This window comes from Urocitellus parryii, chromosome 7 (assembly GCF_045843805.1).
Source record: "Urocitellus parryii isolate mUroPar1 chromosome 7, mUroPar1.hap1, whole genome shotgun sequence".
Classification (NCBI taxonomy): Eukaryota; Metazoa; Chordata; class Mammalia; order Rodentia; family Sciuridae; genus Urocitellus; species Urocitellus parryii.
The window spans coordinates 100,444,572-100,470,958 of NC_135537.1; the positions used below are offsets into that span (position 1 = coordinate 100,444,572).

The 26,387-nt window shown below is 37.9% G+C and overlaps 1 pseudogene; it reads right to left on the reverse strand.

Moving 5' to 3' along the window:
• Positions 1 to 889: 889 nt before the first annotated feature.
• On the reverse strand, positions 890 to 18,262 carry LOC144255931 (ethanolamine-phosphate phospho-lyase-like; annotated as a pseudogene).
• Between the last annotated feature and the right edge of the window lie 8,125 nt (positions 18,263 to 26,387).

Genomic DNA, 26,387 nt, shown 5'->3' on the forward strand with positions numbered 1-26,387 from the left:
GTAACAAAGAAACCCTTGAAGTCCTGGGTTTCCTCACCTCATTTTATCCGGGTCAAGCTAGGGTATGTGTGTGTATGCCTATAACATGTTGCGACTTGGATAGATAAGGGGGTATATGTGATGATAAACTTGTCATAGAGGAAGGTGATGGGTTAAAAGGTCAAGGTAACACAATTTTTTAGTAGACAGAGCTGAAGTCTCCAGACTCTAAAGGCTGTGCTTTGGCTACTGCTGCTGTTCCAGAAACACTCAGATGACCATTTGTGTATGCTTCTTGTTCCCCTCCCTGTCTCCACAGGGTGATGATTAACTAAGTCTCCCACCAGAGGTTATTATTCATTCATATTTTAATATTTGCAGCATATGATTTTTTTCTACATGACTTTGATTTTTTGGCACCCCAACCTTTAACATTCTCTGCAAAAGAAGGGTAAACACTTTCCTAGTAAATTTTTAAATGTACATCATCTTTTATTTATTACAGTCCATAAATATATTTTTATGTTAAACCATTATAGAATTCATATTTAATGTACAAGTCTCCAAAGTTAAGAATCTATTATATTCAGTTCTTTAATTTCAAACATTGAAACCTGAGAGGTAAAACTGCCATCTTAGTTTTGTATTTCCAAACTTAAATTTAGAAGAACAAGTTAAGTAACTTCAGAAATCTCAAGTAAGGAATTAATAGGCTAGAGAATGAATTAGTAATCTTGGCTCAGTTTAATTGCACTTGGTTTATTCTTATTACTCATTTACCTTTTTCCTTACAAATCTAAACTAAATGAAAACTCTACCTGTAGATAGTACAGTAGAACTACAAAGAGATGAGATGTATCCATTCATTCTCTGCAACTCTGGAAAATGATGACTTCATAATGCTAATCTCTCATGTCTTGAGCCTTTTACTGAGCAGTGAATGCTGATTTGTGCACATTCCATTTCTCTTTCTGCTGGGATTTTCTCTGGGGTCATTGATGCTGTCACTGAGCAATTCCACATGTGCATCCTTGTGCATCTGCAAGACAGACATACAAAACTCTCACCGCTGCACCAGCCCAACCTTTGCAAGACCTAGTTCACAGACAACACACACAAACCCCAGGGAAAAAAGAACAAGACAAAGCAATATTGATTGTTCCTCTCTAACTCCCTTATTAGTATCTTCAGTAGACATTTGAAATGTGATGGCAACATAAGATCTGGGACTCTAAGTCAAAATTTCATACATGTGTGTTGATTTTGCTAACTCTGGAAAGGGATTTCCTGTGGTGAACTTTTATTTTTGCAGGATGCTTTTCAGTGCTGTGTCAATGTGTTTTTGCAGCTATGATTCTATCCCAGACTTGAAAAACTGCTCTTGAACTTTATATAAAAATGGATTCCTATATTCCTGTGTTGAGTGAAGAGACAGAAACATTCCCATTAGCAAATCATTTGCTCTCACTCAAACAGCCCAGTGTTTTTCATCATGGAAAAGACTGGTGACTGCACTGGATGTGGCGGCCTCTGGGCACTGAGTGTTCCTTCACGCATCTAAGCCACAAACAAATAACAAGTTATGCAACAAAACCTCTCGAGTTTTTGACTTTTTGTTTCCTAACCCAGGGTGCTCTTTCTCACACCCTGGGCAGCTTGGGAAGAGAATGGAAAGGCCCCTGTGCTAGAAACACATCAAATGCAGAAACTAGGCCACTTAGTGCCAGATGATTCCCCGGCTGCGTTTAGAAGCTTCCACTTCAGTTCATTTCAGAACCAAGCTCTGGCACTGTGGAGCCACACTACAAATGCCTCTGCTGATGGTAAAGAGCAATGCGTGGGAACCAGAGGCAGTTATGCAGCTTAGGTCATTTATTACCATCTCTCTATATATTTTAAAAAAAGCTCTCTTTGCAGGCAGAGGATATTTCTTTGTGTGTGTGTGTGTGTTATAGAAATGATCCTGTAAGAATGGATCTTTTGCTTTATTTCTCTCAAATACTGTGATATAGACTTTGGAAATTTAATTGTGCACTCAAATTTGCAACAACAAGCCAATCCTAGCCTGGGCTTGTTTTCTTCTAATAGCCACTATACAAGTCATTTTAAGTTTTGCAATTTTTTTCTTAAATTCCCAAAGCTTTCCAATTTTCCCCTACAGATAAAGTAGCCAACTCTTACCTTTGTTCTTCACAGGGTATTCTCAGAGACCACACTTTGAGTTTTGGCTTGCATGGCTTCTTCTATAGCTAAATTAAGGAAGATATCATGGAAAAGACAGATAACAGAAAAATCCTTAAAAAAAAAAAAAAAACTTTTGGTGTCCATCAGAATATCTTTATTCTAAAGAATGCAGAGGCAAGTGTGTTTTAAAAAGTGTCACTACTGCCAGGCATGGTAATGTATGCCTGTATTCCAAATGGCTCAGGAGTCTGAGGCAGGAAGATTGCAGGTTCAAAGCCAGCCTCGGCAATTTAGCAAGGCTGTAAGCAACCTGGTGAGATCCTGTCTCAAAATAAAAAAAATTAAAAGGGCTGGGGATGTTCCCCAGTGGTTAAGCACCCTTAGGTTTGATCTGTGATATCAATATATATATATATATATATATATATATATATATATATATATATATATATATAATTATTAAAACTTCTGGCTTAAAATTTTTATTAGAACAATTGTTTTTCTGTCCCACTGCAAATGATACTCAAGCCCTGAGTTGGCTTCTGCTTTCCCAACCTATATCCTTTCTTCCAGGGGTGCTAGGGGGACTGAGGACACACAGGCTCCTAAGGAATGCTTGCCATGTTTGGGTGTGAGCACAGTTTCTGAGCCCAGAGAGTTATCCTATTGTGAACAGGCTAACTCTCAAGTTTCCAAACATTAATTATCGATTTCATATGCTATATTGATTCCTGGATTCTCAGCCTTATTCTAACCCTGAAAGGTGAGAAGTAAGCAGGAAGTTGAATCTTAAAAATATAACTAAAAGCAACAACAGAAATGAATGAACTTTTCAATAGTGCTTTATGATATTCAACATGGATTTACAGTGCTTATTTACTTTCTTTTTTTAATATTTATTTTTTAGTTTTAGGTAGACACAATATCTTTATTTTATTGTTATGTGGTCTTATGCATGCTGGTTGAGCACTCTACCACTGAGCCACAACCTCAGCCCCAGGGCTTTTACTTTCTAACCCAATTTATGTTCATAACAGAAAAACAAATTTACCTAATAGCATAATATGAGTAAATAAAGACAAATTCCCATGATAGGCTATAATTCTGAATGATAAACCAAAGTAAAAAAATTAAGTTGGAATAAACCAAGATATTTTAACAAATATTTCAAATATTATTTCAATGAAAAGAAAAAATTAAACCTTAAACACACAAAGTCAAACAATTCGGCATGTAATAAAAACTGCTAACCTGTAGACTATAATTTTTATTAAAATGTTTTAGGTGTTTTAATGGTACTGTGCTGAAAACTATATGCTGTGGTATTTGTAGTACATGATGTAATGAAGACATTCAGTTTTAAAATCCTTCTCCTTCACCTTCCCCTTTGTGTGTATGTGACTGGAGATTGAACCCAGGGGAATTCTACCACTGAGCTACATCTCCAACCTTTTGTATTTTTAATTTTGAGATATGGTCTAAGTTACCCAGGCTGGTTTTGAACTTAGAATTTTCCTGTCTGAGCCTCCCCAATTAGTTGAGATTATAGGCATAGGCCACAGTGCCTGGCTAATATCCTAGTTATTTAAAGTAAAAATAAATAATAAAAATAGAAGTGTGCTATTTCAGTCAAAACTTAGATTTGAAGTTGTGTGAGTATAATCTGAAAATTTTGATTTAACTAAGAGCCTATGTAGTTGTTATTTTTCAGCTGTTTCTAGTTCTAAATGGAAACTTATACATTTGTCCTCCCTCACTTCCATCATGGACACAAGATGCTCACAGTCATGGATGGCTGAGGCTGAGGCTGTGGGGAGGCAGTGAGTTTTGAGGAGGAGGCCAGGAGACATCTTAAATATCTGTGTACCCACCTGTTAAAGTCCCATCGAGTTGGTCCACCATAAACTTTGCATTTTCTTCAGTGAAGCACATTGGTGGTTTTATTTTAAGCACATTTCTATGAGGTCCATCGACATTGAGCAGTGCTAATTTTTCTTTCATCCTAATTAGTGTAGAAAATATGTGTGAGTGTATATGAATGACAGCTAAAGATTGCTTAAGGAACACAGTGCAGACATATACTCCGAATTCAAGAAGCCCGCATTTATAAACTGCATGTGTCTTAAATTTTCCTTTTTTGGAGAGGTAAGAGTAAGTGAAACAAGCTTTCAAGTGGGCCAAGGTACCAAAAGATGTGGAGGTGAATTTACTTGTAGATGACATGCTGGGCTTCTGCTGTGGCCGGGGTTCTTTCCTCATAGTTCTTCACTAAGTCAATCCCGATAAAAAGGCCGATGCCCCGGGCAGGTGGGGAAGAAAAACTTGACACACACATTCTAGAGAACACTGCACTGTCACAAAAAGTTAACACTGCCCCCAAATTCAGTTTACTTTAAAGCTGAATGTGATACCCTTGAAGTGGAATTGTTATTGATTTTTAATCAACCCAGTGTTCATGGTTAATTCTAGTTTTTGAAACAGTTTTTCCATGAATTTTTTCTCAATTATAAAAGGAAAGGACCTAAAACAACCTTTTCATGCCATTTAGTTTCTTGGGATATTTATGATGGTAGATATCCATATGTATCTGAAAAATATCCAAATTTCTAGGAGGATATTTTTAATAATTTTGCATAGATTGTTTAGAATTACCTTAAATGTCTTCATTTCATTTTGGGGGGAGCTGAAATTATGCTAGATTTATAAAAAAGAAACAGGATGAAAGGAAAGATATACACACAAATGTTAACAGTGATGATATCTGTATTCTGAAAGAAGAATGATTTTTGCATTCTGTTTCTCAGTGTTTTCTAGATTTAGTTTTATATACTTTATTTTAAATTTATAATGTAAAATATAAGCTTCTATTTTGGAAAAACAAATAACTAGAAGACAACTTCATAATAAACATACCTAATATTGCCTATCAAAGTGTGCTTAGCCTTCAGCTTATTCAGTAACTCAATAATATAATTTCCTACTTTCATAGCATTGCCCTGGAGGTCTTCCTTTTCAATGATATCCAGGACAGCCAAACCAACAGCACAAGACACTGGATTTCCTCCATACTTCAGAAGAAAGACAGAACCATTGAATTAGTGATATTGCTTCATCTATGAGAAATTTAGCTTCCACATTCATAAGTGAAAATATGATTTTAATAACATTTTCTCCTACAATATTAATTTCTCAGATTTAGAATACAGTATGATTCTATTTATTTAGGATTGAGTGGAAATCCATTCCAGAATTTATTTGCATGCTGCATAACTGGTATGAAGGATTATCAAGGAATGTATTGTTTCATCCAAACAAAAACAAAAAGACATCATATTATAAATGAAGGATTTCAGAGTATGATTCATTGAAGGAATTTGAGCTTTCTACCCGTGAAGAGCTGAGTGAAAATAGCTAAGTAATGTTATTTTCTCTGGATAATCTATGTCCTTTGATTTTTACTTTTAGCTTTTCACAAATTTTGTATACATATTGTACAATCCACAATAATTTTTCCAAGGCTAAAGCTTAAAAACTTTTGGGAGTAAAGCCATGAAAATAAAATTTCCCAAAGATAAAAATTTACTATCTCTTATGATAGTTGTATAACATTTATAATACTGAATCATCTAAATACTTTAAAAGTCTCTTGGGAATTTTAATCATGATACAAAAAGATTATATTGTTTGTGAATATATTTTAACTGACAAAGTTTAACAGGATAGCCAGCTATTACTAGAAAAATTAATAAGGCTGTTTTAGGAAGAAAAAGACACATCAGAAAAATATAGGAATGCTGTGCTATATACAATAAAATTTTGTTTGGCGAGGGTCCTCACGTGGTTACTGGTGAAACAGTCTTAGTCTTTACTACACTGGCAAAAAGTGTAGGAACATGCATTATTTTTCCCTCTTAGAATTAAAGTTGTAGAATTTTTAGTCATGTCCTTATTGTTAAATACTTAAGTTTTCTCACATTTTTACATTTTAGTCAATAGCCATATAAGGAGCATTTTTAGTACAAATTTCTAGACTTAAGATCAGGAGTCAGTATGGTTTGAACATTTGTAACATTTGTTGAACATTTGTTTCTTCCTGGGAAATCCAATTGTAGAATCATCTATCTACTATTTATCCTCTCATCCATAGTGTGTTAAGCAGTTGTCTTATCCCACTCTGCTCAGCATTAAGTATTATAATAATCTCTTATATTGTAATGAATGGATTAGAACAAATGGTATCTAGTTGCTGTTTTAAGTTGTGTCCTTTGATTAATTACAAAGTTGAAATTTTTGTAGGTTTAATAAAACAAATTTTAAATGAAAAAAAAAAGTTAAACTGGTAGAGCAAAATTTACCTTATTGAAATACTCCACCCCAGCGTTGTTGAAGGCTTCTGCAATTTCTTTGGTTGTCACTATGCATGCCATTGGGTGGCCATTGCCCATGGGTTTTCCCATTGTGACAATATCTGGAACAAAGTCCTCACCATGCATTTGGAAGCTATAGAAATGTTTTCGGCCAAAGCCTACCTGAACTTCGTCAGTTATGAACACTCCCCCTGCTCTGTGTCCATATCTGAAAAGCAAAGGTGTACTTTAATGCCTTCAGATTACCAAGTGTCCCCAGACCTACACATAAATATATAGATTATTACAAAAAATAAACATAAAAAATAATTTTTAAAATAGTGGGGAAAAAATGTAGATTATTTAAGACAAAAAAGCATTGTTAACCTGAAGCCTTGATTTGTATTAAATTATTCAGAATCCCACACATATGTTACAATATAATAATACAATTTCTAGATTGGATATATTCCACACTGTTAATGCACGTGTGCTGCTTAAAGTAAGCTATATTGCAGTGTTTTAAGTGGAAAGAGAAAGAATTGAATGAGTAGTTTTTAGCAGGGTTAATCTTCACATTTTTACTAATTGGTAAGGCTTAGGTGCCAGCCGATCAGACAGGATGCCAGATGAGGGACTTGCACAGAATTCTGGAGACAGCTCTGCTGGGCCATATGCAAACCCTTTATTTTCTGGATCTTGGGGAAGGAAAAGGGGGGCATCCGAGAGTCCTGGGATGGCAGGCACTCAGGAGTGGCTATTTATCAGCTAACCTGGGAGTACTTTAGTGTATTGGCAACCAATATGGCCCTAGAGAATTGTCACAGTGCCCTCAGTCTGACCAATGGTGCCCACGTCAAGTACATACTCTGCCACTTTCTGGAAGTAGCCTGCTGGAGGGATTATTTGTCCGCCACAATTCTGCATGGATTCAGCAATAAAGGCAGCAATCTATACAAGAGAAGATGAAGTCACAGTCCATTAGGTCCCCCTCTAACCCCCTAAGAAAGAGGATTGCTTATAGAGCTGGTTATTTAAAAAGTGGCCAGGAATAGAACTGTTGTTAAGTGGCAGGTCAGCCTTTTGATTAAAAACAAAAGGTGTCTATGCTAGAAAAGCAAATGATCTTATTAATTGTTGAAATTCTAGGGTACCCATCAAGCTACCAAGAGAAATGGAGAAGATGAGAGGGAACTCCCATTTCTGCATCATTAATTAAGTGCAGTGGTTTCATTATTAGGATGATCTGAAAAAGACTGATGCTTTGAGAAGACCCTCTAACATTTTACCAAGGTTTCCAAGGCATCACCATGGCACTTTTTAGCCAGCTTGGTGAAATAGGACTTCTTGAAGCTAGAATTGGCCTAAAGGTGGCTTGTGGCCATATGTGATTGTTACTTTACTATATTTTCTAGGTCTTGCCCTGAGCCACATTTCCCTCACAGTTAGGCAACTCACAATAGGAACTATATATGAAGTATTTTAGAGACTAAGGAAAAAGTAGGAAATAGAAACTGCTCAAGTAAGAAGAGAATATGCAAGAAGAACATCAGATAAATCAAGAGACCCAAGGGTCTAGTTCAGACTACTCCTTTACAACTGTATCTTCTTGGGTTAAGTCTTCACTTGTTAGCACTGTCAGGTATTAGCTATAGAATAAGCCTGTTGGACTCCAGAGATTTCTAACCTAAAATTCCATGGGTCTGCAAGCACATCATTCAGAAGCACCAGTCTTGTATTTTCTCATTGTCTTTAGCATTGTTAACACAACAGCATTAACCCCCAAACTACCAAATGCTAATATTCTCAAAAACTTATCCAGATTCTCTTTTACTGACAAAAGGCCTATAGTTATAATGTAATTTTTTCCCTGAAAGCATTGACTACCATTACATATAGGCTTTATTTGAAGAGAAAATATAAAGCTCCCCAGCATAGCTAGAGTTTTAGGTATATCTGCATAGATATATCTCAAAAGAGGATATGGAAAATGGATGGATAAGAAGAAATAGTGAAGAAATGTGAATAGATCTCTAGTCATAATGAAAATATTTAAGTTAATTGGAAAAAGTAAACCATTTTTATTTTTTTTTAAAATTAAGGGGTTTTCTTTTTGAATTGCTACATCTATGCCATAAGCCAGTTTAAGGCAAAGTATTATCAAGTTGCATCAAATACCCACATAAGTAACCCTCAAATTGGATGAGAATTGAAGATGAAGCTGAATTTGTAGGATAAAGACTAAAAAAAAAAAAGAAAGAAAGAAAAGCCTTTGAGGACTCTGTTTCTGAATTTCAGGCCCATATTGGAAGGACATTTTTCTGCCTTGGCTTACCCAGGTGCAGACCAAGCCCAGGCAGTGTAATTTAAGGAAGCTTGAACTATGTCCATGGAAGAGCTCTGTGGGAAGTCTACATTGATCCTGAGACTCCAGGGCCACTCTGCCCCTTCACCCTATGTTAACCCCTATGTTCATCTCAGAAGAGTCTTCTCTGGTTTATCACCTTTCTTAATTCTCTCATCCCCAATTCCTCTGGACCACACCCTGCATACCATGAAGAGGTCAGAAGTAGCTACTAGTTCTTCAATGAGGATGGTGTTTGCATTTCCAGAATAAATATTAGTAGACAGTAAGAGTGTGACTGTAATCATGCTTTTTTTTTTCCCCCTCAACATGAACCAAGTGGAAATGTAGCCAGAGAAGCACAGAAAGGGAATTCAGATCTAATCCTTTCTCTTCTCTACTGTGAATTACAGTTTCAATCCATTTTATAAAAAGTGTTAATGTGTTTTGAAAAAGCCAACCTTCCTTCCATTGTTATGAGCTTCTTCAATAATCTTCTTCACTTCATCTGCATAAGCACTGGCTGGGTCTGAGTGGTCTTCTCTATATTTTCCTCTGTAAATATCTGGAGTTGGTGCCTGAAAACATCACATGATTCAGCTTCTCATCATTTACCTCTTGAATAAACTTTTTTGAAAAAGCATTTCCCCACAAGGGCATGGGAGTAAGTTGATCATGTCGAGTTAAGTGACTCTAGGTTTTTCTATTCTTTTCCTTAGCATTTCTGAATTCTGTGAAGAAATGACCTCATGAATTATGGACAGGAGCTTGGATTTGCTTTCAGAACTTTATAAATGAAACTTTGTTTCTATTCACATAAGTAGTAAATTCAAATCAACAAGTGTAATTATATCACACAAAAATGTCAATGAATGGAAACCATATTAAACATTCTATATTTAAAATGAATCAACACTTATCAACTATATTATTCATATGAATCATTCAGAAATATAAAGAGTGCTTCAGCACTGTCTTCAAATGTGAATAATAGTCTTAAGAAAGCCTACGGATCCTCGGTTAACAAACACACCAAATGGATTTCACTGTTTCTCAACTTGGTTTCTTTATTTGACTTTTAAATTAATCTGTATAATAATGTAGCAATAGAATAAATTTTATAAGTCATGCAAACTCAATTTAACTCTGAATTTTAAATTGGCATGAGTGGTATAAAAAAGAATTGATCAAGGAGAAAGTAAAATGAAATGACAGCTGTGAACAACATACTCTACTACTGCACTAACTTGCCTGTGATGATACTCACCAGTGAACTAAAGCCACATTTGGTCTCTAGTCCTTAGACTTTAGCAAGTCATGTAACTATTCTAGATCTTAGTTTTCTTTTTTATGCCTTCCTTCCTTCCTTCCTTCCTTTCTTCCTTCCTTCCTTCCTTCCTTCCTTCCTTCCTTCCTTCCTTCCTTCCTTCCTTCCTTCTTTCCTTCTTTCATTGCAGTATTGATGATTGAGCCCAGGAGGGCTTTACCACTGAGCTGTATCCCCAGTCCTTTAAAATGTTCATTTTAAGACGGGGTCTTATTAAGTTGCCAAGGCTGAACTTGAACTTGATATTCTCCTGCCTCAGCCTCCTGAATAGCTGAGATTACAGGCATGTACCACACTGCCTGGCCTTGGTTTCATTTTGATGATGATGAGCTAGATTATCACTAGGCATTTTTCTAGTACTAGTGTTCTGATTCTAGGATTGTCAGATACTTACCACATGAACAAACTCTTTCTTGACATCTTTGCCCTTCTGAAATTTATATGGACTGATCTCAATTAAAGATGATAGGTGACCATGGTAAGCACTGAAAAGAAAAAGAATAGTAACCAATATTTCTCTGAAAGGATGCTTTTCTAATGTATAAAAAAATAGTGTTGCTTATTAACCCTATGCATACATCCACATTGATGCCAGGTTTAACTCTAAGTTTTCATGGTGACTCTGGCCATTTAATTTGTTCATACATGGACGGCCTCAGGTAATTTCTTTTCAGTAGCGAAAATCACATTATTTTTTTGCTAGTGCTAAATTAGATTGTCTAAAGAATTATTTTCTATATCTTCATGCAGAATTCTATACATATGTATTTTTTCAAATATATGTGATAGTTGTATACTGGTAAATTTTGAGAACAACTTTATTTTTATTTTTTTTTGTTTTTATTTCTTTGGAGTACTGGGGAGTGAATGACAAACTGCTTTATATCAAAGAATGGGCATGTGTTTCTGTTTGGGATGACTTCTGAAGGATGTCCAGTTGCAAATATTAGGCAAACAGTAATTAGGAAGGAACAGGAGGTGTGTTCAAGAGAAACCTAGATTATGGTGACCAAATGGTCACGAAATTCATTTAAAACACAAGTGGCTATGATATTTTTTGCTTTTTTTTTTTGCAGAAATATAATGGAGAGATCTGGAAAGGAAATTACAAAAGGCTTGAACAGATAAAGCAAAAAACTTGCCCCAACATAGATCAGACAGGCTATAATATCTTCATAATAAAATTAGTATGGTATCAGAAAAAGGATGTATAGACCACTGGAACAGAAAAAGAGCTCAGAGGTACATCCATACATAAACGATAAGGAAGTGGGGGCCAGGTTGACTCAATATGAGAAATAGTTGATAAATAGAAGAACATCTTTCTAATCTGGGGGGGGGGTGAGATGGGGATTGGGAAGAAGGGGAGAAACATTTTTTAAAAATATGTAAAAAACCCAAACCACAAGATGCATGTGAAGAGAGTCTCAGATTAATAATTAGAAAAATGTAGAGTAAGATGACACTGAGAAATATGTTATACCTATTAGACTGGTAAAAATTATTTTAAAAAGTTAGCTGGATAAACATTAGTGAAAATTTTTAGTGATAAATTTTAGTGGAAAATAGGAACTCTTCTGTGTAGGATGCTGCTACCACTTTTCAGACAACTGTGACAGTATTTAGTCAAATTAACAGTATTTCTAGGTACCCTATGGCTCAGCAGTCCTGTTTCTGGGTGTCCTAAGGGCACAGGTATGAGGAAGTTTGTTGCAGCACTGTTGCTTGAGGTGGCTGGAGGTAGGTGGCAGTTACAGTATCTGTATTTGGGGACTGCTGTCAGATAGTTAGAATTGCACTGAGATTTCCTGTGACAGTCATTCCCCACATGTAGCTGTTGGGTGCTTGAAATGTAGCTAGTCTGATTTCTGATGTCCTATGGGTGCAAAACCAACACTGGACTTCCAATATTTAGTACAAAAAAGAATGTAAGATGTTTTAGTATCTTTTATATTGATTGAACATTGAAAGGATTATACCTTTTATAATGGCTGCTAGAACATTTTAAAGTGCTTATATGGCTCACATTGTATTTCTATTGGACAGCACTCAGAAGAATAGAACAGATGTCCACCTAGCAACATAGAGTTCTTGAAACACAATGACAAGGGATAAAAGGTGGAAACAGAAAAAGAGATCCAAATTGATTTTTATAAAATTAAAAGAGATACACATTTTATATGAAATAAAATGAAAGATACACATTATTAGTTGTCTATAGGTATGGGAGTATGGGCACAAAATAAAGGACATCATTAGTTCCCCCGTCTGCAATTGAAGATTGTGGGTTGGAAGTTAAAAAATAAAATAAAATAAAAACCTCCCTAGTAAATATAGAACTTGTCAAATTTCTTGTTTAAAATGTAATAAATCAAGTTTGAGAGGTAAGATTAAATGTGACTTAATTGTCACAAACTTACTTGGCTGTTGGGTTCCTTTAAAAATTTGTTCTAAATTGTTACCTTTAAAGTCAATTACAATGGATAATCATGAAAACAAAACAAATACCATTTTTCTTTTAAAGAAGACTAAGTTAGATGTAGTAGTGGCAGAATAAATACTGTGCGAAAATTCAGCCTGATTCATGCAAAGCCCATGAGGCTACAGCCTCCCCAGCACCAAGTGCAGCCCTCCCCATGTGCCAGTATGAAAAGAATTATCCTCTGGATTTAAGCTGGCCTTGACACCTTCATACAGAATTTAAAAAACATTGTCCCATGTGTCTGCCCTCTTCCACATGTGCTTATGATATTAGTATAGATATGATCAGAACAGTTTTATGTCTGGGGGGATTCTTGATTAGAAATCTGTCTGAGACTTACTGGTCCAGAGTGATCACGTCTTGGTGGTCTCGGAACTGCCGAGCCAGGCATAAAGCTAAGTCATTGGCTTCAGATCTAGTAAGATAACAGAGTATAGAGAGGGGGCAATGTGATGATCTCTTTATAAAATATTTTAAAATGTTAATTACGAAAGTTTGTAAGGTTATATTTTTTTCAGAAATTTATTAAGTAGTAAGAAGTCCTTTTCTTCCTCTTCAATCTTACCCACCCTGAGCTCATTTCACTCTCTAATCCAAGTCTCCCAGAGGTTTCCAATAGAGAATGAGACATACAGAAGCTGCCCAGTAAAAATCACAGACCTGCTGCCCATGTCAAGTCTAGCCCAGCCCCATCATTAGGTGACTATCTTTTAAAAATATTTATTTATTTTTTATTTGTTTTACTTAGTTATACATGTCAGAAGAATGCATTTCAATTCATCATACACAAATGGAACACAACATTTCAATTCTATGGTTATACATGGTGTTCAGCAATCATACATGTGGGAAGGGGTTATGAGAGGAGGAAAGATGGTGGAATGAGATGGAACTCATTATCCTAGGTGACCATCTTTGAGGACTTCTTAGGAAGCCTGAACTAAGCTGATCACAGGAGGAGGAATAGGAGGCCAAGGGTGCATGCCTGGCTACCAAATTTGTATTGGCTCAATGTCTATGGCATGGAAGTCATTTCCCCCCTAACTGGTTCAGAGAGTCTAAATATAGTACCCATACAGGGAGGAAGAAAAAAATCATTTGGGGAATCTTTATTGTTTGCTTTATTATGCTGAATACTTACCAGTATTTATTCTCAGAACAACTCCACAGGAGTTTCTTTGTCTTCTTTATATAGATGAGGAAAGAGCCTCAAAGAGGTTAAGCAACCAGAAAAAGGTTTTACAACTAATAAGAGGTAGAATCAGGATTCAGATTAAAGCCTGTATAACCCCAAGGCCATTATTCTTTGTCCTAGATCTGCATCCAGTCTTTGGGGACAGTGTTCTTTATGACTAAGGTCACTTAATAACATGGAATGCTTTGTAAATGAAAGTAAAAATATCACATTTATTAGAGGCAAGATTGCTTTATAACAATAGATCCTAAACTATCTTCTTAATTCTTTACAAAGAAAAAAAGAATATTCTGATTATAAGTTTGGTTTTAAAATAGCTTATGGAAAAGTGAATCATACAAAATCATATAAGCAAACATTTATAGTATTTACAATAGTTAATTTTAATACATACATATAGATAGTTAGATAGATAGATAACTTTAAAAAATGGGATTTCTGCTGCATATACAGCTTTTCCAAGTTTGCAAATAGATACATGATAATTCTAATTCACAGAATTTAAAAGTTGGAATGTACCTATTCACTTGAACTTTCCCTTTCCTCCTTCCCCACCCCATTCCTTTTTTCTGTTTTTTTTTTCCCCTCCTTCTTTTTCCTTCCTTCCTTCCATTTATGTTGAGGAAATACACCCAACTTCTGTAAGAAAATGAATGAATCAAAAAGCATATAAAAGTTAAAACTTGTTTAGTAGATTTATTTCTTTGCTAAAACTCATTATTGTTTTGAAAGAACGATCCTGGCCTATTGCTTCTTTAACGACTTACTCTACTGCCTGAAGAGGGGAGCATCATTTGACCAGTAAGATTCAGAGTCAAGAGACAAAAGAAACAGAAAGTCCAGTTCCTAATGTGAGGTCACTTGGTGACTGGTGAGAATCTCACCCAAATTTTTCAGACATCCACGCTCCACCATGAATCAAAAGGAAAGGTGTACTTGAGAGAAGGTAGAATTTAACTGAAATGAGGATGCAGAGGAAACCAGAAACTTTCCCTGAATTTGTAAAATAGAAAACAGAGAGCTTCTTGGGCAGGGTGGCCGAGAGGCGTTTGGCATACTCAACAATGTTGTCGTGGAGGAATCAGGAGTTTGTATTTAGCAGTTCCATCTGTTTCAGGGAAGCTGTGAACACTTCTGGGTGACAATTTCCCACTAAAATTTAGACAAAGCCCAAGAAATAAGTGACAATTGTAAGTGTTCAGGACTTGAGGGGAATTCTAAAGCAAGCAAGACAAAAAGTTGAGCTCTTCTCTCTTCCACACTTAACTGTAACTTTTCCCTTTATTCGCCCATTCAGCAAAGAGGCTGCAGCTATGCAATTCCTGAGATAAATAACTGCTTCATAAACACTTATTCCAAAGAACTACAAAGACAGGACATTTACCATGGGCAACATTGTTGATGCAGTCCAAGTACTGTACTCCTTTCTCATCCAACATGTACAGCCTCTGGGCTCGCACTATTTTTATGGGATCTGCAGCAAAGAAAACTTCGAAAGAGGACCTAGAAATAATCAAAGGAAATACTTTGGTCTGGCAGAACAACTCAGTATTTGTCCTTCTAAATGGAAAATTACCATTACATAAAAGAAAGGGAAAACACAACCTGGATGATGTGCAATTTTTCTTTTCCATTTCTTATCAGCCTGCAAATGTTTTATCATAATCCCCCATTCATGCCACTGCTCATATTTCTTATGGTAGTTATATTAAATTTGCCATGATTTGACAATTCAGTTTAGAGGCACAAGAATCATTAACTTGCAGATAGCTCTAATCACACAAATCAATAACTAATTTTCCTTTGGAAAATTTTGTTTTAAAACAAAAAAAGTAATTTTTTTCTTTGATGCTTCCTGTATGGCAGAAACTATTACATATTTCACAAATATTATCTCATTTAATCCAACAACACTATATAATAGGGATTGTTGTCTTCATTTTGATTAGTGAGAAGACTGAGGCACATAAAAATTAAGAAACTTGATCAAGATTTATTAGCTAGTTAGTGAATGAAAAAAAAATTGAAAGTAGACTTTGCCTCTTCTTTTTTTCCTTCCAATCTACTCTATAAAGACATAAACAGACAGGACACGATGGTGCCCATCTGTAATCCCAGCATCTTGGGAGGTTGAGGCAAGAGGATTCTGAGTTCAAAGCCAGCCTCAGCAATTTAGTGGGGCCTTATCAATTCAGTAAGAAATTAAAAAAAAAAAAAAAAAACAAGGGCTGGGGACGTGGCTCAGTAATTAAGTGCCCTGGATTCAATCCCTAGTAACCCCCGACACTCCCCAAAAAGAGGTAAACAGCACTAAAAGCTAACTAAAAATAACTTACTGAGGGGTGGTATTGACCAAATTACATTGTTATATGCATGTATGAATATGTAACAAAAATCTTCCTATTATGTATAATTACAATGTACCAATATGGGAAATAAAAAAAACTAAAAAAAAAACAGAGTTTAGTATTATAAAGGAGATTTTGTAGATAACTTCTATTTCCACATATTTTGAGGGAATTTGTCCTATATCAAATGGATTTTCTATTCTTAAATAAGAGAGTATATTGATTATTGTGTATAGAAACTTCAGATTTTAAAATTGCTTCAGGTTGGTATATTTGTTACTAGAGAGTTTGCTTTTATTTTTAATTTTTGTAGTGCTGGAAGTTAAAGCCAGGGCCTAACAGTTACAAGGAGAGCACTTTATCACTGAATTCCTACATCCTCAGTCTCTCATTGAGGTAGTTGTTTGTTTTGCAGTACTGAGGATTGAACCCAGGGGCATTCACTCACTAAGCTACCTTTCTAGCCCTTTTTCTTTTTTACTTTGAGGCAGGGTCTTGTTAAATTCCCAGGACTGGCCTTCAACTTGCAATCTTTCTGCCTCAGCCTCCAAAGTAGCTAGGATAGTTTTAAAACAATCTAAAATGAAAATAATATTTAAGGAGAAATTTCTTGTTGATTCAAGCTCAACTATTAGTTTATACCTACTAGTTAAGATCTACAGAAAACCTTTTTCAATGAATGTGAACAGAAAGCTGCAGACTTCACCTTGCCTTTTAAACATAGTTTCCCACCTTGTCCATCAGACTTCAGGTAAAAATTTTTCAGTCAGTTCATAGCTACATTCCTCCCACCCTAGAACTTGTTCTGCTCATCATGTCAGAAACTATTAGATTTCCAGTGGAATCTAATTACATTGGATTGAAAACTAACAGAATGGGTGATTAGAAAAAGTGGGTGGTGATCAGCTATGGGGGGGATTTGGCCATTTTTATCCCATTTTGGGGTTGAACTCTAACTAGTCTCCTAAACCATCTAGAAATTTCCCTGCTTGAGGTTAGAAGCTTCAGTATGAGAAAATGCACAGTTTTCCCCCAAAGAGGACACTACTTCTGTTCTTTTTTGTGTCCTTCTGTTCTTTTTTCCTCCTCTCATGCCCACCAGTCGGCTGCAGCAGTCAACTGCAATACTGCTGACAACTGGTCTTACTAGGTTAGTGCTAATACCACTAATCAATCATTCATATTTACATGTATTTTTTTAAAATACACAAATGCTAACCCTGATTTTCATTTGCTCGCTCCTCGAAAGCAGAATGTTATACCTACTTTCATAAAACAGGAAATGAATTTGACAGAGCTCACAGAGGTAACGTGACACCCAAGTGGGACCAGAGTTCAGGTCAATCTTGTAGACTCACCATTATATTACTAGTCGTTTATAATGTGGGCAAAACAAAGAAGATTGGGGAGAACACAGCATTTGATATTCGAAGTGAGGGCACAGCTTAGGAGACCTAGGTGGTGCTGAGTATGGGCATCTGGTAACTGAACTGCCCGCTTTCAAGTTTTTTCAAGTTTTTCCACTGGCTAGATAACCCTTTACTGCTTAACTGAGCATGCAAGTCACACACACACTCCTTTGGTTTCAAACAAAAATGTCAATATTAGTTCGTTTTCCTTGCCAAAACTACTTCTGGGTTCACACATTTCAAGCTCTCTGGCTGGGTGGGCGTGGCGGCGCCCATGCATCGAGTGGCGGTAAACTCTGGTCGCCAACTCCTCCAGCCGCCTGTCGTCAGCCTCCTGCCCACGATCGCCTCCGCCAGCGCAGCCAGATGCGGGTGCTTCTGGGCTGGCCTGCTGCGCCGGGGAGCACAGCGCGGGCAGAGGCAGGCGGGGGCGCGAGTGCGCAGGCGCCGCAGGCGGGCGGCGTCGCACCCGCTGGCCTGAGCCCAGCCGAGCTTAGGTGCGCAGGTCTCTCTCTCACTCTCCTGTACAGCTTCGGCTCTTTGCACGCTTTCCCACCCCATGCACCTTTCCTTCGGGCTGGGTAGCCCTTACCCGATGTACTTCCCTCTCAGCGCCAGCGTGTCCTGCTTGCTGTATTGCTCGCACATGGCAGCGGAGTGCTGGGCACCTCGAGGGGTCTCCCCTTTGAGGTCAGTGCGTTTCTTTCAGGAGTCGGAGACTTGTCTCAGCTCTCTGGCCTTTCCTCCCGTGTATCCCTCAAGGGGTCCCCTGGCCCTGGGCGTGGGAGGTCACTGGTGGCATCAGCTAGCTAGGGTAATCCCCTTTTAAGTCTTGCTCTGCCTTTGCCCTTCACCAAGTCCCTCCCTCCTGCTCCCCTCCTCCGCCTAGTGACAGCTTGGCAAGTCACGGGAGCAGCCACCCCCGCCCCCAGTCTAACTGGCTCCTGTCCCTGCCCTGCTGATGCCCACTGCCCCTCCCCATCTCTGCAATTCTTTTTAACTGGCCTTTTATTTTCCTGTCTCCTTCCTTTGCCTGTGAATTCCCTCCTTCCCACATCCTTTGTGCCTTCTTTTTGGCGTATTCCTTTATCTTTTTTGTTAAAATTCAAAGATAAGGGCTCTCTGGAGATTCCAAGATTGTACAGCTTTCTTCATTCTCACATAACATAACTTACCATTTACTCAGCACAAGTAACAAGTCATATGCCCTAACGCTAAATAAGAGGGCCAGTTACCTCAGTTGGGAAGTTTGTGAACATTGTTTCAAATATCTACTTGAACAATCACTACATATCTAATTTCTAACACATTCACATGGCTTATCTAATACAGTCTTCAAAATAACCTTGAGTGGGGTATGTAATAGTTACCCCACATAACATTCGGGAAGTGAGATTATTTCAGCTTCTTGATTTCCTTTAAAACGTTCTTCTCAAGACTTCTCAAAATTGAAATTAAATATGTGGACAGACCTATATAATGCTGAGTTATAAATTATTTTAAGAAGTAGAGTTCATCTGGTTTAACTGCTCTTTTCTATGGATAACAACAGTGAGGCCCTGGAAAGGGACAGCTTTATTCAAGGTCATTTTAGCTATAGAGTTAAAACTAGATCATTTCATTTGCTTTGTATTTCCTAAGGGCAACAAAGAAGTTTAATTGGCCTGCATTGACATATTTGATAAATATTTGCAAATGACCTTTCTCTTGAATAGAGTGGTTATTAATTTACATCAGCTGGAGGAGTTGAATTTTGTTTTCTAAGGTAGAGAAACAGAGTTCTAGCAGGGACCGCTTGAAAAGAATTCTATGTGTTAAATTTGGGGAGGTTTGTGCACACCTGTAATCCCAACTACCTGGGAGGCTGAGGCCGAAGGACTGTAAGTTCCAGGCCAGCCTGGGCAGTTTAGCTAGACCCTGTCCCAAATTAAAAGTGCTAGAGATGTAGCTCAGTGATTGACCACCCCTAGGTTCAATCCCCAGTACTCAGGTGGGGGGGGCTAAGGTAGAAAGACAGAGAGCTGGGGAATGTGGCTCAGTGACAGAGCACTTGCCTAGCATGTGTGAATGTGAGGCCCTGGGTTTAGTTCCCAGTAACACACACACACACACACACACACACACACACACACACGAAACTTAAATGAAAGGCAGAAGGTACTTTGGAGACTTGCAAGAAATCTCAAATGTAATCTTGGTCTATTTCCAAATTTGAAAGATGTTTCCAGCTGTTTGTGTATTTTCAAACCATCTAAGCTTGGTGAAGTCGTGAGGGTCACACTCCCTCCACAAACCTCCAGGGTTCCTTATGAGTATTCCTCATGTTTTAAACTGTTCTTTAAATAATCCTCAATGGAGAATTTTGGGTTCTAGAGGGGGTTTTTCCATAAACCATGTGGGCTTCTTGACTTCTCTGGGGCGACACTTTTTTGTATTGAAATGATCTCTGTGACTGAAAGCATTACAATTAGGCTTTATTTCTTAGGACCTCTGCATTCTTTCTCAAAGTAATCCAGTGATTACCTTGGATTTAGAATTTGGTACCAATGTCAATATACCAAAATTACATCTCCACCCAGACCTATTTTCTCAGTCCCAGACTCTCATGTTTACTTCCTTACTTGACATCTTCACTTAGATGTCTCACACACACCTTAGTTTTAACCAGTCTAGAATGGAAGCTTCATTATTCACTCTCAAAACTATTGCTCCAATAAGTCCTGTATCACCAGGCATTTACTCACCCATTCAAAATATGCCAAATGCTCACTGCATGCCAGTGAATGTTTTATTTGCTGGAGATACAACAGTGGACCTGACCAAGTAGTCCCAGCTCCCAGTCCCCAGCTCCCAGTCCCCAGCCCCCAGCGCCTCATACTCTAGATCTGTACAGTCCCATATAAGGCTACTAGCTGCAGGGGCTTATTGAGGACTTGAAATGGGACTAGTCTGAATTGAGATGAGCTGTTGGTATAAAATTTGCACCAGATTTCAAAGACTTCTTTCAAAAAATACTAAAGATCTCATTAAGTTTTTATATTGATTACTGTTGAAGTAATATTTTTGATATACTGTATTGGATCTCATAAAAATATATCATTAATTTCACCTCTCTTTTTTTGAATGTGGTTACTATAATATTTAAATTACATAGATTGACTTCGATTGCTATTCTATTGGACAGCATTATGGGGTAGATGGATAAAATAAACAAGTAAACAGTTAATTTAACAAGATGATAACTTGCTTTAATTATGACAAGCACCTTCAAGAAAATAAACAGAAGAAATGACCTTAAGCCAGAAACACAGGAGTCCTGGAGAATTCCTTTCTTTTTCTCAATTCCATCTGTGTGTCAAATTATTTTCAAGCCTCATTCATGCCACTTCAAATTACATCTTAAATCTATATGCTGCTGCCCTGTGTAAACCATTTCTGTAACTTTTTCCCTCACTTCCATTTCCCACCTTCTGCAGCTTTATCACATCCTTCCTCTTCTTAAAACCCACCAGTGACTGCAGCTATCTTCTCCAGGTTCTGCTTGGATCTTCTGCACATGTCTTTCATTTGTCCTTAGTCACTTCAGCATTTGCCTGGGATTTCAATTTAAATGTCTCAGGTGGCCTTGCAGAGGTCTTTCTTGATTACTCTATCACATGAATAGTTTTCAGCTAATTAAAAATAAAACAACTAGTCCTTCCCTTGTTTCTCCATCTTAATCTGTTCTTTGTTTCATTCTTATCTGTCTCTTTATCAGTGTACCCCAGTAGCACAGTGCTTGGGACATGGAAAGTTTTGATAAGTATATGTTGACTGATGGACTGAAATGAAACACATCTCAAAATTTAATACCTGGTTTTAAAGATGAAAGTTCTTATGAGCTATGTGGCCCTTGAAATGGTTCCATTTACTTATGTGTTGACTCCTAATTTGTATTTTAACCATATGTTGATTCATTATCTTTTTTTTTTTTTGGTACTAGGGATTGAACCTAGGGGCTTAACAACTGAACCACATTCCCTGATCCCCCTCCATTTTTTTTTTAATTTAGAGACAGGGTCTCACTAAGTTACCTAGGGCCCCACTAAGTTGCTGAGGCTGGCTTTGATCTCATGATCCTCTAGCCTCAGGCTCCTGATCATCATCTTTTATGACAAAGCAAGTAACTGTTGCTTGAACAACAGATCATTTCCCTACTGCCTAATTTATTTCACAATGTGGAATAGATAATATTAACTAAGTACAAAGAAAGTCAGCTGACATCCATCTTTACAAAGGCTTTGTCAAAAATAAAATTCAAGGGATTTGGGGGTACATTTTTTCATGAACGTCTCCCATGTATTTGGCAGGAGTGTACATGATGGTGTTTTTTTTTTTTTTTCCTCCCCAGGTTGATGTTCTCTCAATTTTGGTCCTGATCCTATTGATTGGCTCATCCTATTGAGTGAGTCCTCATGTGAAGGTCACAGATTTCTCAACAGTCTAGGCTTGGCCAAATAAACCATATGTGTACTTGACTGAAATGAGGAGTCACACAATCCCAGGACAATTAGAATTCCAGTTGGTTATCCAGTGGAAAGACTATGAATGGCAGGTTTTAATTTTCTTCTGGGTAAAAAAAACATGCAGAGGTGGGTGAACTGTATATTCCAAACAAGAGCGATGGTCCAGCTCATTATACAATACTCAAGATGGAATGTCAGCTTTTGAGTAGCTCCTATTTCCTGTTCCCTCCCCTGCCCTAACCTCTCTGCCCACCACAAGGACTTGTCTTGTCTGAAACTCATGTTACCTGGGACAAATGCCAGATATGGTGCTTTTTCAGACATGACACAGGATACCTAAAAGGGTCTCCAGAAGGAATTTTGCAGGTTTGTCCCTATTGTTGTCCTATGTCTGAAGTTCCCTTGAGGTGAACACACTGATGTCACCTTATGCCTATCCTGTGTGCACAGCTTCTTGTTCAGATCAGGAGGAGCCTGACAGGTCTACAAAAGCCATTCCATCCCTGGGAGTTTAAAGCCACTTTAAAGGAGCCATTTGACCACCCATGTGTGTATTTGTGTCCCTACTACCTGCTGATATCACATCAGAATATGAATCTATTGCTCTAACATCTAGTTTTATATGGCCCATAAACGAAGAATGGTTTCTAAATCTTTACAAGGTTAAAACAAATCAAAATATAAGCAAATTATAATAAAATTCAAATTTCGGTATCCATAAAGGAAGTTTCATTGGAACATAGCCATGCTTATTTGTTTATATATTGTGCATGTCTGCTTCTGCTCTATAACATGGCACCGCTGAGTGTGGAAAGCCATGATTTGAATCACAGTCTGACTCTCTCATGGCTGCACTGGGCTGGGAACTGCCTGTGTGAAGATACAGGTCAAGATGGCCCAATTGCTATGGTGACACTGGCCCAAGGAAACTGCAAAGGCTCAGAGTTATCGGTTGGAAACTTGAACTCAGTCACCAATTCCCAGGGATAGAGAATTCTGGGCATAATAAGGTAACCTCCATGTCTCCCAGTCCTGTGTCCTTCAATCAGCCTGCTTTCCTGAAACTTTCCTGATGTAATGATGACACCTCTGTAACAAGCTTGCTGAGCTAGCTCTGGGTCAGTCAAACTCCACCAGAGTTTGGCCCCATCTTTTTCTCTTTCTGTGTGTTCAGCTGGTCCTTTATTCATCCCCCGTCGCTCCTGCTCATCTGGTATTTCCTTAATTAATGGCTGCAGCTCAGAGAGAGATGAGAGGTGTTTTAGTCAGTTTCTTCATTGTTTTGACTAAAGGACCCAACCAGCACAATTGTAGAGGAGGAAAGTTTTTGTTTGTTTTTTGTTTTTTTGAGGGCTCATGGTTTCAGAGGTCTCAGTCCATAGAAGTCCAGCACCATTCCTTGGGGCTCCAGGTGAGGCTGAATATCATGGAGGAAGAGTGTGGCAGAGGGAAGCAGCACATGGCGATCAGAAAGCAAAGAAAGAGAGACACTCCACTCACCAGAAACAAATATATACAAAGCCATGCCCCGATCCCCACTTCTTCCAGCCACACCCTACCACTTCAGTTACCACTCCCCCTACCTGAGGATTAAATCACTGTCTAGGTTAAGACTCTTACAACCCAGTTATGTCTCCTTTGAACCTTCTTGCATTGTCTCACATGTGAGCTTTTGGGGGACATCCATAACAAGAGGGCTGCCGCAGTTGAGTAGCTGTGTCCTACAAAATGGAAAATGTTTACTCTCCAGACCTTTATAGAAAAAGTTCCATTTCTCCTCTATCCCACGACTGTTTTAGTCTTTCATAGTGCTTTCCGCTGTCTCTGTTTTTGTTTACTTACTTGATCTGCTTTCTCTAGAACATAAGCTACCCAGGGGCAAAGATCTTACTGCATCTCAGCTCTATAACCATGGTACCTCACATAGCAGTTTTTATTGGGAATGAGCAGATAAAAATAGATGTTGAGCCCTGACAGTATGTTGGGTACATGTGTCCAGTCTTTTAATCCTGGCAATAACTGCTGGGCGGATATCATTTGTTACAGGCTAAGTTGCACTGCCCCTACCACCACCAACTCATGTGTCCAAGAAGTCCTGATCCTTAATAAATTAAAATGTGACTGTACAGATGTTTCTTGACTTATGACAGGGTCACTTCTTAATCCATCATAAATTGAAAATATCGCATTAATATTGCTAACCTACCAAACATCATAGCTTAGCAACATAGTACATTGTAGAACAGCAGCTGTTTGCTCTCATGTCGTGTGGCTGACCATGGCGCTGCCACCTGCATTATAAGAGAGAATCATACTACATATTGCTAGCTTGGGAAAAGATCAAAATTCAAAATATGTTGAGCTGGGCTGGGGATGTGGCTCAAGCGGTAGCGCGCTCGCCTGGCATGAGTTCGGCCGGGGTTCAATCCCCAGCACCACATACAAACAAAGATGTTGTGTCCGCCGAAAACTGAAAAATAAATATTTAAAAATTCTCTCTCTCTCTCTTTCTCTCTCTCTCTTTAAAAAAAAATATGTTGAGCCCTCACTGTATGTTGGGTACATGTGTCCAGTACCAGTGCATATCACTTTTGAACCATCGTAGAGTTGAAAAATTATAAATTGAAACATGGCAAGTCAGGGACCACCCGTATTTGGAGATAGAGGCTTTAAAGAAAAATTAGGTCATTAAGGTGGGCCCTAATCCTATCTAACTGGGTTCCTTGTGAAAAGACGAGATCAGAGCACAGGCACACATAGAAGGGGAAATCATGTGATTGTACATTAAGAAGATGCCCATCTATAAGCCAAGGAGAGGGTTTTAGATGAACCAACTCTACCAACACCTTGATCTTGGACTTCCAGGTCCCAGAATTGTGAGAAAATAAGTTTCTGTTGTTTAAGCCACCTAGTCTGGTGAATTTTGTTCTAGCAACCCTCACATATTAATACACCACTATTATTTCTCTTTTCAGATGAGAAAACTGAAGAAGATGGAGATTAAGTAAATTCTTCAGTAAATGAGCAAAAGAGCCAGGATTGAAACACTAGTTTCTTAGACATGGTCTCTTAACCACTATGCCATTTTGTCTTTCTGGAGATGAGTGGACAGAGGAACAGCTGGATAGATACACTGCAAAAAAAATGTTCCAAATGGAGAATACATAGAATTTTCCAAGGAAACTATCCACATAAGGTCCTAATATTTTTCTCCAGAGGCAGGATTAGAGTTTGGGGCAAATAACAAAGTCCCAAGTTCAATGACCAGTGAATTGGGGAGGTGCCATTTACCACTGCCAGACTTTTGCAGAATACAGAATGAGACTGACCCTCCATGCTGTCTCTTTCCAATCCAGCTGCTCCTTGTCAAGATCTGGCAGTCATGGAGAGCCCGTTCAAGCTTCATCCAGCAATCACACCTCTATTAACTCTGAAAAAAAAACATATTTCAAGGAACATGCAAAGAAACATGGATTTTGATGGTCCAAATATCAGAAATAATATAACCAAAGTGCTTTTACTTCTAAATAGAAAGGCTATTATGTGAAGTAAAAGTTTACACTTGCCTTGACTGGTGGGGGTTCTGAAAAGTGACAAGAATATGGGTTTAGTTTATAAAGGAAAAAAGAAGTTCTGTTTCTCAGTGTGCTCTGCAAATTAACACTGAACAAATTTGCTTAAGGATCAAAATCAGCCAGGAAACTTGTTTAAGATATAGTTGCCAGCTCCACCCTGGATCCACAGAGAGTGAATCTTCAAACCAGAGTCCTGGTAACCTGTATTTTTAACAAGTTTCATAGATTCTTATCATCAGGCAAGTTTGAAAAGCACTGTAATAGGAGCTACATGGCTATTTCATCATTATCTGTGTTATTCCTACTCTCTAATCTCACTGTCGCTCACCTGAATTATAACAATAGTCTTTTAATTGTGGCTCCAGGTTTTCCACTGAATTCCTGCTCCAGTATTTCCTCTTCAGAGTAACAGGAGTGACACATTTAATAGAAAAACTAGATCATCTCACTCCCTTGCGAATACCATATTTTTGAATACCTTCTCATTCCCTTTAGTAATAAAATCCATGATCCTGAACAAGGCCTGCCAACCCTATGTCCTCTGGCCTCCCCTCTAGCTTTCTCCCCTTGGCTTGCTCAAGTCCAGCCACACTGGTCCTCATCTGTGTTCTCAGCTGTGAAATTCCCTGGCACCCTGTCCCCTTCCTCTCACCTGTCTCCATTTAACCCTGCAATCTCATGCCTTGGCTTCAT